The sequence below is a fragment of the Prinia subflava genome, chromosome 29 (genome assembly GCF_021018805.1).
Source record: "Prinia subflava isolate CZ2003 ecotype Zambia chromosome 29, Cam_Psub_1.2, whole genome shotgun sequence".
NCBI lineage: Eukaryota > Metazoa > Chordata > Aves > Passeriformes > Cisticolidae > Prinia > Prinia subflava.
In genome coordinates this window covers 1,826,409-1,842,496 of record NC_086275.1, presented here as the reverse complement: position 1 = coordinate 1,842,496, position 16,088 = coordinate 1,826,409, and the positions used below count along the sequence as shown (strand labels likewise).

At 54.9% G+C, this 16,088-nt stretch overlaps 1 long non-coding RNA gene across 4 annotated transcripts in view; it reads right to left on the bottom strand.

Annotated features, from left to right (window-relative positions):
- Positions 1-2,929: 2,929 nt before the first annotated feature.
- Positions 2,930-16,088, bottom strand: part of LOC134562618 (uncharacterized) — a 132,015-nt gene continuing 118,856 nt past the window's right edge. For 3 of the 4 annotated variants that reach the window (XR_010083218.1, XR_010083219.1, XR_010083216.1), the window contains exons 3-4: positions 9,005-9,107; positions 2,931-6,648 (exon numbers count right to left, since the gene is read on the bottom strand). This is a non-coding gene — a long non-coding RNA (uncharacterized LOC134562618). Of the gene's footprint in view, positions 6,649-9,004; positions 9,108-16,088 lie in introns of all 4 variants that reach the window. The other variant, XR_010083217.1, reaches the window with a different exon arrangement.

The following is a 16,088-nucleotide window of genomic DNA, read 5'->3' as shown; positions in this document are numbered from 1 at the left end:
ATAGCTTCCAGATCCCATCACATATTAAATTCATGCGGTTTCAGCGGAGCCATCTATTTAATGCAATTCGCTAAATGCCTGCGTAGCTCCGCTGACAGTGACATATTAGGTTTGCAGTCTTTTGCAATCTGATATCTCTGAATTTGCCACTGTACTAAAGATTTGATTAATGTGGTTCCATTTCAGTGCAGTAATTGGCTGCGACTGTTGTAGAAAATAATCAGGCTTTCATTCCTTACAACTGCATGGACATGCTAATGAGAGAGTGGGTTAATTAAGCCCCAGGCAGAAAGCGACAGTTACTGATGACTGTTATGACAAACCACCGACTCGGCATTTGGGAGCAGGACAGCAAATTTGCACTTTATGAAATTACAGGAAAACTGGGACATAAGGAATAAATAGTTACATCTGTTTGGTGAAAGGAAAAGAGCGAGAGAAGAGAGCGAGTGAGAGATTGTGTCGCTCCCTCAAATCAGGGCACAAACACACAGGAGGAAAGTTGGGAGCCCAGAAGCGCAGGGAAGGGAATAAACTTTCATTTTCCTCGCAAGCACTTCGCAGCTTTCCAGCGGGTTTAATCCGCTGGCAGGGTGTGAAACACGGACACCCAGCGCAGCAGCGATTTGCATCCCTGAGACGCAGCCCCGGCTCCTCCGGCAGCGGAGGATGGATCCCGCTCCCCCGGGAGCTGCGGGCACCCGAGGGCCGAGCCCCCTCCCTCCATCCCTGGGGACAGCGATCCCCCCGACCCCGCTGGGATGAGCCCCGGGGGCGGCTTTTGGCTCCCCTGAAAAGGCTGGGATGGGAGGAGGGGAGGGACGGAGCCGGAGCTGTGCCGTGACATCAGCGCTGATGTCACGATTTGGAAGAGCATCAATGCCTCGGAGAGCCCGGCAAATCAAAGGCTGCTCCTCACGGAGCCCAGCGAAAAGTGCCCCAACAGCCCGGCCTTCCTCGGGAGGCTGCTCCAGCTCCAGCTCTGCAGCACTAATAAGTAATTTATAAGGATTAACGGGCAATTTTTTAAAGTTTCCCTTTCATGCCAGGGATATTTTGCAACATAAGCACTGCCACCATATAACCAATGATTTAACTGAGGGGTTTTATAGGTTGAAATGGCTTTGAAATTTGTTTGGAATTACCTTGAGTACATTTTAAACACTTAAATTGTCATCTTTGCATTTTGGACTATTCATGTTGCACTATAGGAGTTTTTTTTTTTTTTTACTCCATTATATTGCACAGTAACTCCTGCATTGTTCTATCAGCCCCTCCTGAAAACAAGCTGACAGCACATCCAAAACACTCTTTATGGCACGAGCAGATCACAGTGCCAGGGGATGAAGGGGGCTCTGGGCTGCCCCTGAGATGCTCCATGCCAGGAAGGGGGATTTGGCACCGGGGGTGCCCCCAGCAGACCCCCCCGGGGCTGGGACCCAGGACCTGCAAACCCCCGTGCAGAGCTGGGTGTGGGGATGGAGCCGCATTCCCTGAAATGGGTGGGAGTGGCCCCATCCCTCTGCTGAGCGTGCCCGAGGGTCCCTGCAGGGTCCCTGGGGTGCTCGAGGGGGGCTCTGCAGACCCCAGGTGGGCTTTGGGCACCCCCAGGCCGGGGGGTGAATGCAGTCAGGAATTAGGGATCCCATTAAGGGTCAGGGTTGTTGTGTGTTCCCTGCTGCCTTCCCAGAGCTGCTGGTTTTTACTGGGAGCTCTGGCTGCCTCCTCCCCTTGGTCTTCCTCCCCCTGCCCCCCACGCTCTGCCCTGCCTGGGGTCCCCCCCGGCTGCTGGGGTCCCGCACGCCTTTATACCTGCCAGGACCTGGCCAAGGAGCCCCTGGAAGAGAAGCCATAAAGATGTTTTATGCAGGAACGGGTTGGTTTCTGTGCCATAAAAGCCGGAGCCATTGCAGAGCAGCTCCTGTGTAATTACAGAGACAGAGGAGATCACTTCCATATGTCGGAGTGGGTGTGAGGGGCCCCAGCCCGCATCTGCTCCCTTTGTTCTGTGGGGGAACGGGGAGAGAGAGGAAGAGAGAGCAGAGACAGAGACAGAGGAGGGACGTGGGGTCTGCTGAGGGAGTGACCCCTCGCTAAACCCTGCCCAGGGCCCGGCTCGGAGCATCAAGGCACGGCAACATCTGGCCCGGCCGAAAGCTTGATCAATAAACTGTGCTACCAAAACCAGAGAGATCTGAGAGCCGTTCATTAACGACCTCGTTAAGTGATTGATATGCTTAATTTTCCTGTCAAATGCGGACTTCCCTTGTAAACATGTCAATTGAGAGAAGTTCAAGCTGGTCACTGGGATTTATGGCAGGAGTGACGCGGGGGTGGAGAGGAGAGCGCGGCCCCTGCGGCCCGGGTTGTTTCCTCTGCTGCAGGGCCAGCAGCCCAGGTGCTGCCACGGCCTCCTCCTCCTCCTGCTGCTCCTGCCCACAGCTGAGATAACAAAACAGAGCTGGAAACAGCAGAACTTGGCAATTACCAAAGGATTTGGTCACCTCGATAAAGGGGAAGCCTTGAGCTTCAGGGAGCTGGGGTGGAGACACAAATCCCACCCTTTCCCTTCAATAGCCTCATGCTTAACCTGCTGCAGGAACCACGATGGATGGTTCCAGCCGGGATAATTAATTTACACCAGACCCATGGTTGACATTTTTAGCCATTACAGCAAAGCCTGACCTTTTTTCCCGTGTTCTGCCCTTTTTTCCTGCCTCCACTCGGGCTGCATCCCTGGAGATGGGAGTTCAGCCCAGTGCAGGGTCCCAGCTCCATCCAAAGCCCCACACACGATCCCAGTTCTGTCCAGAGCCCAGTACAGGGTCCCAGCTCCATCCAAAGCCCCACACACGATCCCAGTTCTGTCCAGAGCCCAGTACAGGGTCCCAGCTCCATCCAAAGCCCCACACACGATCCCAGTTCTGTCCAGAGCCCAGTGCAGGGTCCCAGCTCCATCCAGAGCCCCACACACGATCCCAGTTCTGTCCAGAGCCCAGTGCAGGGTCCCAGCTCCATCCAGAGCCCCGCACACGATCCCAGTTCTCTCCAGAGCCCAGTGCAGGGCCTGGCTCCATCCAGCTCCCACCCCCACAGCCACATATAAACACAGGCAACATTGAAATATTTTGCTCAAAATATTTGGTTTGAGGCCAAACACGCCCGTGTTTTGTTTTGGAACACGGTGCAGAAGGGTCTGGGGGTATTTGCTGAGGCACAAAGCAGGAGTTAAACCCAGGGGATGCTGCCCCGTTTGGTTTGGTCTGGGGCACTTTTGGGGTGCAGCCTGTTCCTCCCAGCAATGTGAGCACCGCTGCCCTGCCTTTCCCAGGGATCCCCTCCTGGGCCAGGCACTGCTATAAATAAGCTGTTTTGTGACTAATTCATTTTTATTTCTGTTAACTTTTATCACGAAACAGCAGTCATCGAATCGACACCTCGGCTCCCTTGAGCATATTCCCTCTGGTGTCATTTTTTGATAAATGCCAAGAACAGCCTAGCAGCAGGAGACCATTATCCTGTGACATGCTCCACTCTGCTCACATTATCTCTAAAATAACACGGATGCTCGCACAAATCCCCGCAGCAGTGGTGACAGGGAGCACAGACAGGCCCAGCCACGGGGCAGAGCCAGCCCTGCTGCCCCACCAGAGCCCATCCCGGAGCTGCCTGCACCAGGGGAGCTCTGCCTGATGGGCCAGAGAGGAAATCCTGACTCCGTCCCACAGAGGGGGAAAATGTTCTGGTTTTGTATTTGTAATTTCTGTTTGGGAGGTTCCTGCCTCCTGAGGGGCTGGAGAGCCTGAAGCATGGTGGGAGAGGATCAGCATCTCACTGCCAAAACCACTTACAGCTCACACAGATTTTGGAGTAATCCCTCCTTCCCTTTTCCTGATTTTTGTTCCCAATGACACCTCAAAGAGCCCACAAACGTGGGAACAGAGTAAAAGGAGGGAGGCGAGCACCAAAACCAACCCTAACACCGCTCAGGCTTCAACTAATTCCTCAAATCAAGATTTTCTTTGTGCTTCTTAACAAGAGAGAGGAAAGCCTGAAATTCAATTTGCTATGGAAATGTAATTTTTCTGGGGGAACTATGGGGGTTGCTCCTTTGTACAGCAGAATCCCAAAGCCTGTTAGAGCCAGGGCTGGGGGTGAGGAGCTGGCAGTGAGTGGGTCAGGGCAGTGCAGCCTGGTGCTACCCCATGGATGCCTCCAGGAGCTGGGGGCTGTGCCAGGGGCTGTGCCAGGGGCTGTGCCAGGGGCTGTGCCAGGGGCTCCCTGCACACCTGGCAGCAGGGGGCAGTGCTGGCAGCCCGGGCTGGGATCCCCCTCTCACGATTTCCTGGAGCCGGAGCCGCCAGCCCAGTCCCACTGCCGGGGATTTGCCGTCGTTCCGTGTCAGCCTGCTGCTGGATCAGTATTTATTTCTGCTAATATGACACAATTAAAGGGTAATCGTGTCTGTACCTTTCATCTGGTGTCAGGCCCGGGAACGCTGTTAGAGGGATGGGACTAACGTGACACGATAGGACATCGTTAACGCCGTGAGACGCTCAGATCAAATTAATGTACGAGGGCAGGGAGGCAGGGAGGGAGGGCTCTGGTGTCTCTCACCCTTCCTGGGTGGCTCCTGGCAGTGCCAGGGAGCCCAGAGCTCATCCTTGGACATTCCCTGCTCCCAGCTGGAGCCTCTGCAGCTCTGGGGGAGGCTGTGCCGGGGCTGGGACACTCCCAGGGGACAGAAGAGGGAAAACCCTCACCAAGCACAGCTCCCACAGCCCTCAGTGATGGCTCTGGTGTCTCTGGCTGCTTCCCCTCACGTCACCCAGCCTCGGCTCTCAGCTTCTCTGACACTCTGTGCCCTCAGCAACCCTTCCCACCTAAAACTTTGAGACATGGCGGCAAAACTTGGAGGAAATAATTAACAATTATTTCACAGGAGAAGGTTCCAGCTGGAGCAGTATCTGGTGGGGGAACATATATCTAACAAAGGCTTGTTATTTAAGCAATAACCCTTGAGAAATTGGTCGTTACCAGCATTAAACGACTCAGCCCATTGCCAAGGATGGTTAACGCTCTAATAAACTGGTCATTAACTGCAGTAACAATGAATTTCGAGGGGATTATTGCTATTATAAACCTTAATCAATGGTTTATAACAGCAATAATGTGGTCCTTTCTTTTAATGGTAAGTAGTGCGGCATGAGCAGCCTGCTTGGGAATATTTTCAGGGTGGCTGATAAGAGCGGGCGTTAAAGTCCTGCAGCTCCAAACCCTGCTGGGGAGGAGACTCGGGCCAGGGAGGGCTGCAGAGAGGGCTGGGGGTGCCCCTGGGCTGTGCCCTGGGGGCTGTGCCCTGCAGCAGTGGGTGCCCACACTGCCCACCCCACCCTCTGCCCGATTTAGGGGCACCCGGCCAGGGATTCACCACAGCCCCCATGGACAGGGACCCCCTTGCACACAGGGACCCTCGTGGTGTGAGGGATGAGATCCATCTCTGCACAAAGAACCGCAAACCTCATTAGGGGTCATAAATTACCTCATCCCCTGCATCCCAGCCCCTGCACGCTGCTTGGCCTGCAGCCTCCTGCTGCATCCCCACAGCAGCAAATGTCACAGGGCCCCTTCCCCTCCTGGCCAAGCTCCTTGTTTGAGGCTCCCACTGCCGCCTTTTGTTTGCCCTGCTCGTTTCCAGTGGGGAAGCTGGGGAACAGGAGAGGCTCACATCCAGCCCGAGGTGGGCAAAGAACAGGTTCCTAATTAAAGGTTAACCACGGGGATGAGGAAGAAGGCAGCGGTGCTGGCGAGGGGCAGAGAGCCCCAGAACTGGAGCATTTTTGGAGGAGGATGAGGGGAAGGAGGGCCCCTTTGCTCCTGCTCTGGGAGGGGTCAGTGTGGGCACACAGGGGCAGGGGACACCGTGCTTTGGAACACCTCTGCAGAGGGGTGGGAACGAACCTCTGACACACTCCCATCTTGTTTCATGCCCTGTATCCTTCAAAAAAACAATACATGGCAATATAAAAAGGTAAAAACTTGATTGCAGTGTCTTCCAGAGGGTTTGGAACATCCCCTTGTCTCGATGAGCAGAGCACGACCGAGGGTCAGTGAGCGCCCAGCGCTTCCTTCCCCGGGGAGGCTCCTGAGATCCCTCCCTGGGCTGGAGCTCGGCTCCTCGCTCCCATCCACGGAATTATCTCGGCTGCTGAGGGGAACTGTCGGGGCTCAGGCACCTCAGCTCCAGCTCCAAAGCTGGGGCAGATCCCGGGAGCTCCCGGGGGAGAGCAGGGCCCTGGCCAGAGCTCGGGCTGCAGGGCCCTGGCCAGCGAGCCAGTTATAATCACAGCCTGACTCCGGTGGAGATTTTCTCTCTTCTGTGCTTGGGATTTTTATGGCTCTTCGGAGCTGGTTCTCAAGCCCTGCTCTTATCTGTGCTGTCCCTCAGCTAAGCTGGCTGCAGCTGCAGGAGCACGGCATCATCCCGCATTAACCAGGCCTTGGGGGCTTTGCTTGGCTTTGGCCGCTCTTCTGCCATCCTGCCCAGCATGTCCCACTCATCCTCCTGTGCTTTTCTTCTCAGTGTCCCTCACAGTGGAGGGGAGGTTTGTGACTCTTCTCTCGGCACTTTTTTTTTTCAGAAGAGGACTGCAATGGAATAAATTGGAAAGTTTACTTCATGTAGCATGGAAATAAAAAAGCTCATTCAGAAAGTTAATGATTTATTTTATAGTTTCATTATCAGGGTCACATTACTCAATAGCATTTCAAACATGTCATTTGTACAAACTATGGTAATTAAAATTTATAACGTACTTCATCAGCGGCATATGAATCTTTTAGCCAGCACTCTGCTGTCATATAAACAGTGTAATTTCAGCTGCAATTCACCCTTTATTGGCTCTCATTTGTGATTTAACAGCCATCAATGACTGTGCTATAAAGAATAAATTAACCATCCGTAAACCTTATGATGACAGGGACAGTCAAACAGCCTCAAACTGCTCCACCAGGCCCTGCTTGGCCAACAGGGACCAGACCCAGAGGTGCTGCTGCCAAGGCACAACTGCTGCTGTCACCAGCAGGGTGCTCGGCACCACACACACGTCACCACCGTCTCCCCAGGTCCCCCAAATGGAGGATTTTTGGCCACTGCCTGCAGGGCCCAGCCAGGGGATCCCTTCCCTCCTGGAGGGAGGAGTTTCAGCCACCAACAGCTCTGGAATCCCTTGGTGTGCCTGTCACCCACCAGAGCTCTGTTCACAAGATCCCTTCAGTGGGACCCTGCACCTGTCCCAGCCCAGCAGCAGCTCCCAGGGTCACCTGGTCCTCGTCCAGCACCTGGGAGGCTGAGGAGACCTCTGTCCCCACCTCTGTCACCTCTGTCCCCACCTCTGTCACCCCTGTCCCCACGGCCTGATGATGATGAAGGGGCTGATGGCCAAACCCAAGCGCAGCACTCCCAGCCTGGGAGGCTGCGAGGATCCAAGAGCAGACTCCTCACTGGGGGCTCCTGGCAGCCCACAATTATCCAACAGCTTATTTGTGCCCACGGTTGGCAGAGGGAGCAATAGGATTTAATGGGATCCCTCCCGTGCTCCGAGCTGACACTGTGCAAAGCTAATAAATGATATGGATTGGATTTGTTACTGAGACATCTCCAAGGAGCCTGGGTCATACAGGCCAATAAAATTGGCCTCATAAATTTACCCTGACACACAGGATTACTCCAGCATTGCTGAGGTCACCTTCTCACACTGATTTATTGCCAGCCCATGGGTTAATAATACTGTTTACGGGGTTGTTGTTTTCCCCTACACGTAGCAGATATTAATCAGCGCCTTCCTGCCTCTGCGGCGCTCCGGGGGCGGGCTGGGGACGGCCCTGCCTGGTTTGCTTCTGAGCCAGGACTTCTTCTGCCTAAAAAAGTCTTGTGGAAGGCCCCTGCAGGAGCAGGGGAGTTCTCCCCTGGGAGGGCGGTGAGGCCGTGGCTGCCCCATCCCTGGGGGTGTCCTAGGCCAGGCTGGCTGAGGCTCGGAGCTGGTGGAAGCTGTGAAAACTCCTAAGGGTGCTTGAAGCCCTGGGGCAGGCACTGCCTGTGGGGGCAGCAGGAGGGTGGGCAGGGCTGTGTCTGTCTGTCTGTCCTGTCCCTGCTCAGGGGGTGTTTTTGGAAGTGTTCTGTCCCCAGCAGCACCGAGTGTTTCCCCAGCCCAGCCTCTCTCCTGCTGCTCCGTGTTATTTCCATCCCGCCCTAATCGGAGCGGACAGGTGAGATGTGCTTCAAAACACTGTAATCATATTTTAAATGGAAATGAAATGTGTGAATTAAATGTAAATTACAGCAGAATGGAAGGACAATCACTATTAGTTAAGGTCTGACACCTATTTTTGCAGACCTTTCCTAAATGCCACAACTTGTTTCTCCTCACTTGTGACGAGGACTTGTAATTCCGTGGCAGCTGCTGCTGCAGCCGGGCGGGCGCTGGCTGCCGAGGGGGCTGTGGGTTTTAAATAGCTCTGGACTGCTCAGTGGCTCTGGGAAATTGCAAAGCAGCACTGATATTTTTATTCTGGATCCATGAAAATAAACCTTGGTGTTTTCCCCCTGAAAAGGTGAGGCGGTAATACAAAGGGACGTTTTTATAGAGTCAATTTATTTAAGGGTTCCCCCATTTGCTTTTACATTGGAAAAATATGTGTCCTGCCAATGAACTGAAATTTCTTCTTTATCTTTAATCCTTGCCCCACCTCCTCGAGCCACTGGCTATTCTTTCAGCCTCCCAACAAATCTCAGTGAGTTTTTCACACTGGAAGCATCCACAGCCCCCCCAGTCCTGCACTGGTGGGACAAATGTGGCAGAGCCAGCCCCATCCCCTGCCCTGGGGCAGCCTCAGAGTCTGGGCAGGGAGACCTGAAGTGACCTGAGATCTGTGGCACAGCAGAGGGACAACCTCCCAAGCTCCCAGCCCAGGAGAAGTTCACCACAACACTGAGATGCCTCACCTGAGGAGAAAAGAGTGAGCTTGGGAAAAGCAGTGCTGGGAAAAGCTGGAGCCGTCCCCGGGATCCTGAGAGCTCCTCCCACGCCCCGTGTTCTGCTCATCTCCTGTGAAGACAAAACATTTGCTGTTCTCATTATCACTGGGAACTTTTCAGCTGGGAAAAAGGAGAACCCTTGTCTTGAGGAAGCCAAAAGTCAAGTGCTGATTTAATCAAACGTTAATACCCAGGGCTACTTGGCAAATTTCTTACTTCCAAAGAGCTGGACAGTAAATATCCAGTGCAGACAGATAGTTCTGAGACCTGAACACATTGTCCTGCTGCTCTGATGGTCCAGGTTTCAAAGCAGAAGGATATTTGGGCTGAATTTCATGTAGTATTGCACTGGGGGAAATGTATCATCACATGTTGGGATAATCACAACATTTCATTCTGGCTTCAGCAGTTCTTACAGATATATTTCTATATATATAACACTGAAACAAAATGCTTTTTGAAATGGAAAAAAACCCCTATGCCATTTAATTCCTAAAAGGTCAAACTCAAATGCTTTGGCCTTATCGAAATGATTTTCTCCTTTGATTTTTCTTTCCAAATGCAATTTCATCAAAAATCAGCGCATTTCCGCAAATGTTTCACCTTTGTTGAAATGGCATCTCCTGACAGGGAAGGGTTTTGTGGGGAAATTTCTGAGCAGCCCTGGCCGGGCATGACCCCCTGGCCAGGGCTGGCCCTGGGTGCTGGCCAGTGCCGGCTCAGGGACCAGCTGTGTTTGGTTGTTTGGTGTGTTTGGCGTGTTTGGTGTGGTTTTGGTGTGTTTGGCGTGTTTGATGTGTTCAGTGTGTTTGGTGTTTTTGGTGTGTTCGGTGTGTTTGGTGTGTTTTTGGTGTGTTTGGTGGTTTTGGTGTGTTTGGTGTGTTTGGTTGTTTGGTGTTTTTGGTGTGTTTTTGGTGTGTTTGGTGTTTTTGGTGTTTTTGGTGTGTCTGATCCATGTGCTGGTGTTTTCCCAGTCCCTGGCCGGGCTGTGATGGAGGGGGAAATGTCTCTCATTCCTATCAGGTGATTCACTGCCCTGGCCCTGTGCTGAATCCTCCCTCCTCCCGAGCTCTCTGCGAGGATCCAGAGCCTTCCTTCCTATTTTTACAAAGCTTGCAGCATTGTCAGAAAGGAAAGGGTACCATCTGGTTAGCCCTTGTTTACTGCACACCCTGCCAGTTTGAGCTTATTAATCATATTTACCCAAGTATCTTAATTACTCCCTGTCTAGCGACTTGCCTTGCACTCAGCTGTTGACCCGCTCCCCTCCCCTCTCCCTCGCTCTTTTTTTTTTTTTTTCTCCTTTCTTTTAATTCCTTTCCATCATTAATCACAGGAGCAGCGTGGGCAGAGGAATCGTGGCTCGGTGCTGTTGCTCTCTCAGCCCTGGAGTTCAGCAGCTCCTGCCAACCTCTGGGGTCAGCGGAGGCGGGTGGGCAGCGCGGGGGTCACCCCTGCCCTCCCTGCCCCATCCAGCAATGCCAGGGCTGGGAACCGCCCGATTCCCTGGGGCTGGGGCTGCCCGCGCTGCCTGGGGCTGTGCCGGGCCCTGGGGCTGCCCGTGCCGGGCTCTTTGTGCCGGGACACGCCGGAGGGCAGCGGCTCGCTCGGCAGACACCATTAAAGATGGTAATTTGTTGATCCAGGCTCTCCCGGCGCTCCGGTGCGAGAGTGGCACCGTTTTCTTTACGACCTCATAAAGTCACAGCCGAGAGGCCGATTTGGAAAACAAACTGCCTCAGGTTGACAGATAATTAGATACAGGGGACATATTATACGCCTTTGCATATAAATGCGCTCGGCAGCGCGTTGGTTCATCCGAAGTTTAGGCTCGGGGAGGCGCAGGTACCCGGCTCTGCAGGATGGATGTGCCAGCCACGGCTCCATTTTACGGCCCTTTCATCTGCTGTTCTCTGTGTGCTCAGAGCAGGCTGCCGTTCAGAGCACGGTGCCGTGGCCTGGCTTGGTTTGGTTTGGTTCAGTTTGGTTTGGTTTGGTTCAGTTTGGTGATATTTGGTGATGTTTCCACCCCAGCAGCCTCCCGAGCCTCCTCTCCCGCACGAGCCAGGGCTTGTGTCCTGAGCTCGGCTCGCTGCTCTGCGCTGCCGTGGGAGGATTCATTACTATTATTGCTATTTTTGTGTTCCTATATCACGGCCAGCCCTGGCTCCCCCCAGCACGAGCCCGCTGAGAGCAGCGGAGCCGCTCGGCGCTGCCACGGGCCCGGTATTTATACGGCAATTCAGCCTCCCGCGCTGCCAGCCCCCGAACCACGAGGTTCCAGATATTAAAACAAAACAAAACAGTTGGGTTTCTTTTTATGCACTTCAAGATTTAAGGTGTCAGCCAGCACGTTGTCAGGCTCTCAGGGTTTGCTTTTCCAAGCGAAAGCCAAGATCCCTGTATGACCACGGCTCCTGCTGGGGGTGTTTTCAGAGCACAGGCCCGGCTTGCAGGACCTGACCACATCTTGCATGGATAGCTGCACCCCCTGCCCACCTGTCAGCGGTTTCTTCCCCCTTCAAATCAGACCTGCACCTCCCTAAGATAACTTCTCCTTCCCGGCTCCCCCCACATACCCCGCTATTTTGGGGGTGAGGCAGAAGATGTCAATTAAATGTCCATATTCCCAAGGAAGGCTTCACTATCAGTCCTTCTCCCCCAGAAAGGGAAAATTAAAATGTGTGTGGGAAAGATAAAGCTGTCAGAAAAGGGAAGGGAGAAAAATCCCCAAGCCTAAACCCCCAGCAGCCCCCATGGAAGGAGGTGATATAAATAGAGTTGCTGTCATTTTGATGAATTAGATCTTTTGTTAATTAGGATACATTGATTTAAGGGTTGTCCAACCAGACAGGCCTCTTTCCTTCCTGTTCCCTCACAAATCACAGCCCAGGGTGGTGGCAGCACTGCTGCCTCCTGCCTTTCCTTCTCCTTCTTTGGGGATTGTGTTTCTGCTTCCAGGTGCCAGGAGGAGCCTGGCTGAGGCGGCCGGGCTGGCACCTCTGTGCCCCCACCTGCACCCCTGTGCGGGGAGGCAGCTCAGGGCTGCCCCAGGGCCCTGTGCCCACAGCGGGGTCACCTCTCCAGCTCACACAGGCCCTGTGCAGGCAGCACACGGCCCAGGAAGGTTTGTCTGGGCTGCAGGAACCACGGCCCCGTGTGCCCAGCCTGGCCATCCCCAGGACACTGCAGAGCTCGGGGCTGGCATCGCTCCCCAGCCCCATCACACCTGCCCTGGTCCTGTTCCACCTATCCCATCTCCATCCCACCTGCCCCAGCCCCATCCCACCTGCCCCAGTCCTGTCCCACCTGTCCCAGCTCCATCCCACCTGTCCCAGTGCTGTCCCACCTGTCCCACCTCCATCCCACCTGCCCCAGCCCCATCCCACCTGCCCCAGCCCCATCCCACCTGTCCCACCTCCATCCCACCTGCCCCAGCCCCATCCTCCTCGGGCTGTGGCGAGTGAAAATCCCGCCTTGGGACCGGGACCCCTGCTGGCCACCCCTGCAGAGGTGTCCCTGTCCCCCCGGTCCCCCTGCAGCCGCAGCTCGGGCGCGGAGCCGTGGCAGCCCCGCTCCCTGCCGCGGTCCCGCAGGACGCATCCAGGCTTTCCAGGTTTCCTCCTGTCGTCACTTGAGCACCAGCGGCGCAGGGAGAGAGGGGAGAAAAAGTGCTGCGCTGTGTGGATTATTGTGTGTTTGTCACGGGGAGCGGTGTGAGCTGTAGGTACAGCATCTCCCAGCGGTGATTTATGGCCGCTGTCAGCGGCCGCGGCGCTCTGGCCGCCGCAGCGTGGAGGATGGATGCGGCTGCAGGATGGATGCGGCGAGCAGCGAGGATGGATGCGGCGCTGTCAGCCCCCGCTCCCGCTCCGCTCCGCGCACTCGCTCCCCATTTCACGCCACCGAACATAAACAATCTTTTGTAAACCTGACAGTCACACTCGCTCCTCTGGAAACACAGCGCGGGGATGGATGACTCGGCTTTCACCGCCCCATTTCCCGGGCTGTGCAGGAGCTCTCCGCGAGGCGGGGAAGGGCAGATCCCAGAGCAGCAGAGATCCCGAAAAAGCCGAAGGGAAGGGAGGCACCCACACGAGCCCTGTCTGTCACCACGGGCTGTGACCCCGCACACGCTGCAGCAGGACCCACACACCCATTTCCACTGCAGTTCTGACCCCCAGCGCGCCCTCCGCTGCCAGAATTCCATCGAGCACAGCCCATCTTCCACCTCAGCTGTTCCTGCTCATCGCCCTCCCTCCAGCAGCAAGTCCGAAGCACCAGCAGCGGGGCTCGCAGCCCGCTGGGCTCTCCCGTGCCACCAGGGGTAGCAGGAATTCCTCCAAAAGCCCGCACACGTTCTGCTGTTAGCAGTGACTGGATAACCCCGTGTGCACCGAGCCCCAGCTCCGGGGAACCCGCAGCCCCCGTGGGACCTGCTGGAGGCAAGAACATCCTGGCCTGAACAAGAACAGCCTCTGGTATCAGGGACTGGTGAACAACAAATAAATTCCCATCTGGGGGCTAAAGTTACCAGCTCCCCCTACGGCGGGAAACAGCCAGGATGAAAAGCAAAGAGGGAGAAGCTCCCCTGGCTCCTGCTGCCCCCAGCTCCGTGGGGCAAAGCTGACGTGGGGCAAAGCAGCTGTGGGTGCCTTGCCAGCCCTGGGCCGTGCCAAGGAGCTGAGCTGCCCTGCCACATTTCCCTGGAACAGCTGCAGGCTGCCTGGGAGCATTCCCTGACACGCTCCTTCCTTTCCCGTGCTGGCGCTCCCTGTCCTCCCCAATCCCTCCCAGTGACTTTGGGATCGGGGACAGAGGAGGGGAATAGCTTGCAGAGAGTTTGTTGTTTCCTTTTCCAGATGGTTTGTGTTGGAAGTTCCTCCGTGTGAGCCTGAGTGCTGAGTCCTGAACATCTGCTGAGGAGGAGCCCGCTCGGGATAAATGGGAAGAGGCTGCTGGAAGGGCACATTTGGGAGGGTCCCACTGCTCCCAGCAGGGCTCAGCCTGGGGGCACAGGCTGTCCTTGATCCCAAGGTGCCCTGCCTGGACCCTGCACTCCACAGCTGCACTTAGGGTGGCATTTGGGATGTGTTGTACTGTGTACCAAGGACACCAAGAACTCAGGGAAATACATCCTTCAGAACACTTGCATAGACCTGAACAAGCTGCTGGCTTGTACTGTGGCCTTTCCAGTGCCTTTCAGCCACATTGTTTGCACTGGTGAGCAGCATCCAAGGGATATTTTGGTGATATTTGGCTGCCTCCTGGCATTTGGCTGCTGGGAGTGGCTCCAGGTCAGGCTGGGATTGTCCAGGCTGGAGGCCCGGAGGAACCACGGAAAATGTGAGCAGCCAGTTCAAGGGAGCAGTGAGAGGAAAGAGAACTTTCCTGGCAGGCTGCAGGTTCTGGAGTGACAGGCTGCTGCCACGGCCTCACGGAGCCGCTCCGTGTTTGTGGGAGCGCTGCTGGGGAGGGACTGAGCCCAGCCCAGAGTGACCCTGAATCGTTCATTTGCAGGTGGCTGCCCCTGCTCAGCACCGTGTCACCTCCCCAAGGGCTCCAGGGACCGGGGGTGTCCAGCTGGGGTCTGTGGGACCCCCTGTGCTGTCCCTTGTTCTGCTGGAATGGGTCTCATTCCTTTTCCACAGCACTGCCCTGCATTTCTGACCCAACCCGTGCCTTTCACTGCAACTTGTGCTGTGTTTTAATCCCATTTCCCTGTGCCATCCCAGCTGGCATTGCTGCTCCCCAGCCCACTCGGTGGGAGCACACCTATTTCCACAGGGAGAATTGATTATTTTCCCCTGCAGCTGCACTTGCTGTACACAGGAATTATGGGTCCTTCCACACCTGTGAGAGAAACATTATCCTCAGCCTTCAAGGGTGAAGCATCTTATATTTAGTTGGACTAAATAATGATTCTTCTCTATCTTTCATATCAGGATTTAAGAGCACCCTGGAGCTACAAAGTTTATTAGAACCCATAAGAAGAACTGTACCATAAACGGGACAACTGTGGCCATAAACCTGCACCTTGAAGTTGTAACAAATCCTGGGATGTTGAAGTAGGACACAGTCTTGTCTCAGTCAGCAGAAAGGAAAAGAAAAAAAAAAGAAAAGAAAGAGAAGAAATGCAAACTCAAGCAGAAATGAGGCCTGGAAATATAGAGAGCAAGAAAGGGGAAAAAAATAATAAGAAAGCAAAGCGTGGTGCTTGCAGAGCCCGCTCAGCTGGAGCCCTGGGCCAGGTGCCCATGGGATGCAACTCAGATTAATGGGGAGAGAGAGAACAGGGAGCTGGAGGAGGAGAGGGGAAGGTGGAAGGAAGGAGGTGCTGGGGGGATTTACGAGGCACAGGGAGGGTCCCTGCAGTGAGGGAGGGGACGCTGCTCACGGGGCTCAAGGCAGGTGAACGGCTCAGTCCCTCTGTCACCTTTGGGTGAGCCCCAGTGCCAGGAGCACGGAGGGACAGCCAGAGGGGACAAATCCCAGGGATTTGTGACCGATGCACCACTTGCTGTGGGGGCAGGATGTGGTGGACAGTGGGCTCAGAGACCCCTCGTCCCCCCCGAGGGAGCAGCTCTCGGTCACCCCGCACCTTCTCTCTCCTGGCTCTCCTCTCTTTAACTCCTCTGCTTTATTTTACAGTCACTTATTCAGTTTGCACTTCCTTCATCGGGAGCCAAAAGCTTTTCAGCGTCTCAGCCTCCGAGCTCCCGCAGGAGCGGGCCCGGGGTTTTCTGCTCCGAGCGTTCCCCGCCTCCCGCGGCCCCGACACGTCCGGGAGCTCCGGGGATCTCACCGGGGCGGGCTCCGAGCACCGCGCAGCCACCGCGGCTCGGCAGCCAGCACAGCCCCGGCCTCCCCGCCAGCTTTCACTCTTTTGTCACATCGGGTTGTTTTTCCTGCTGTTGAATAGATTAAATGACAGAGGGCTGTTTTTGTTTTTTTTTTTTTTCCTTTTGGAGTAATTGAGTTTTATTTTGGAGAGGGAAAAATGGAGAGCTAAGTGGGAAAAGGAGGGAGATAGGAATAAACCACACATCTT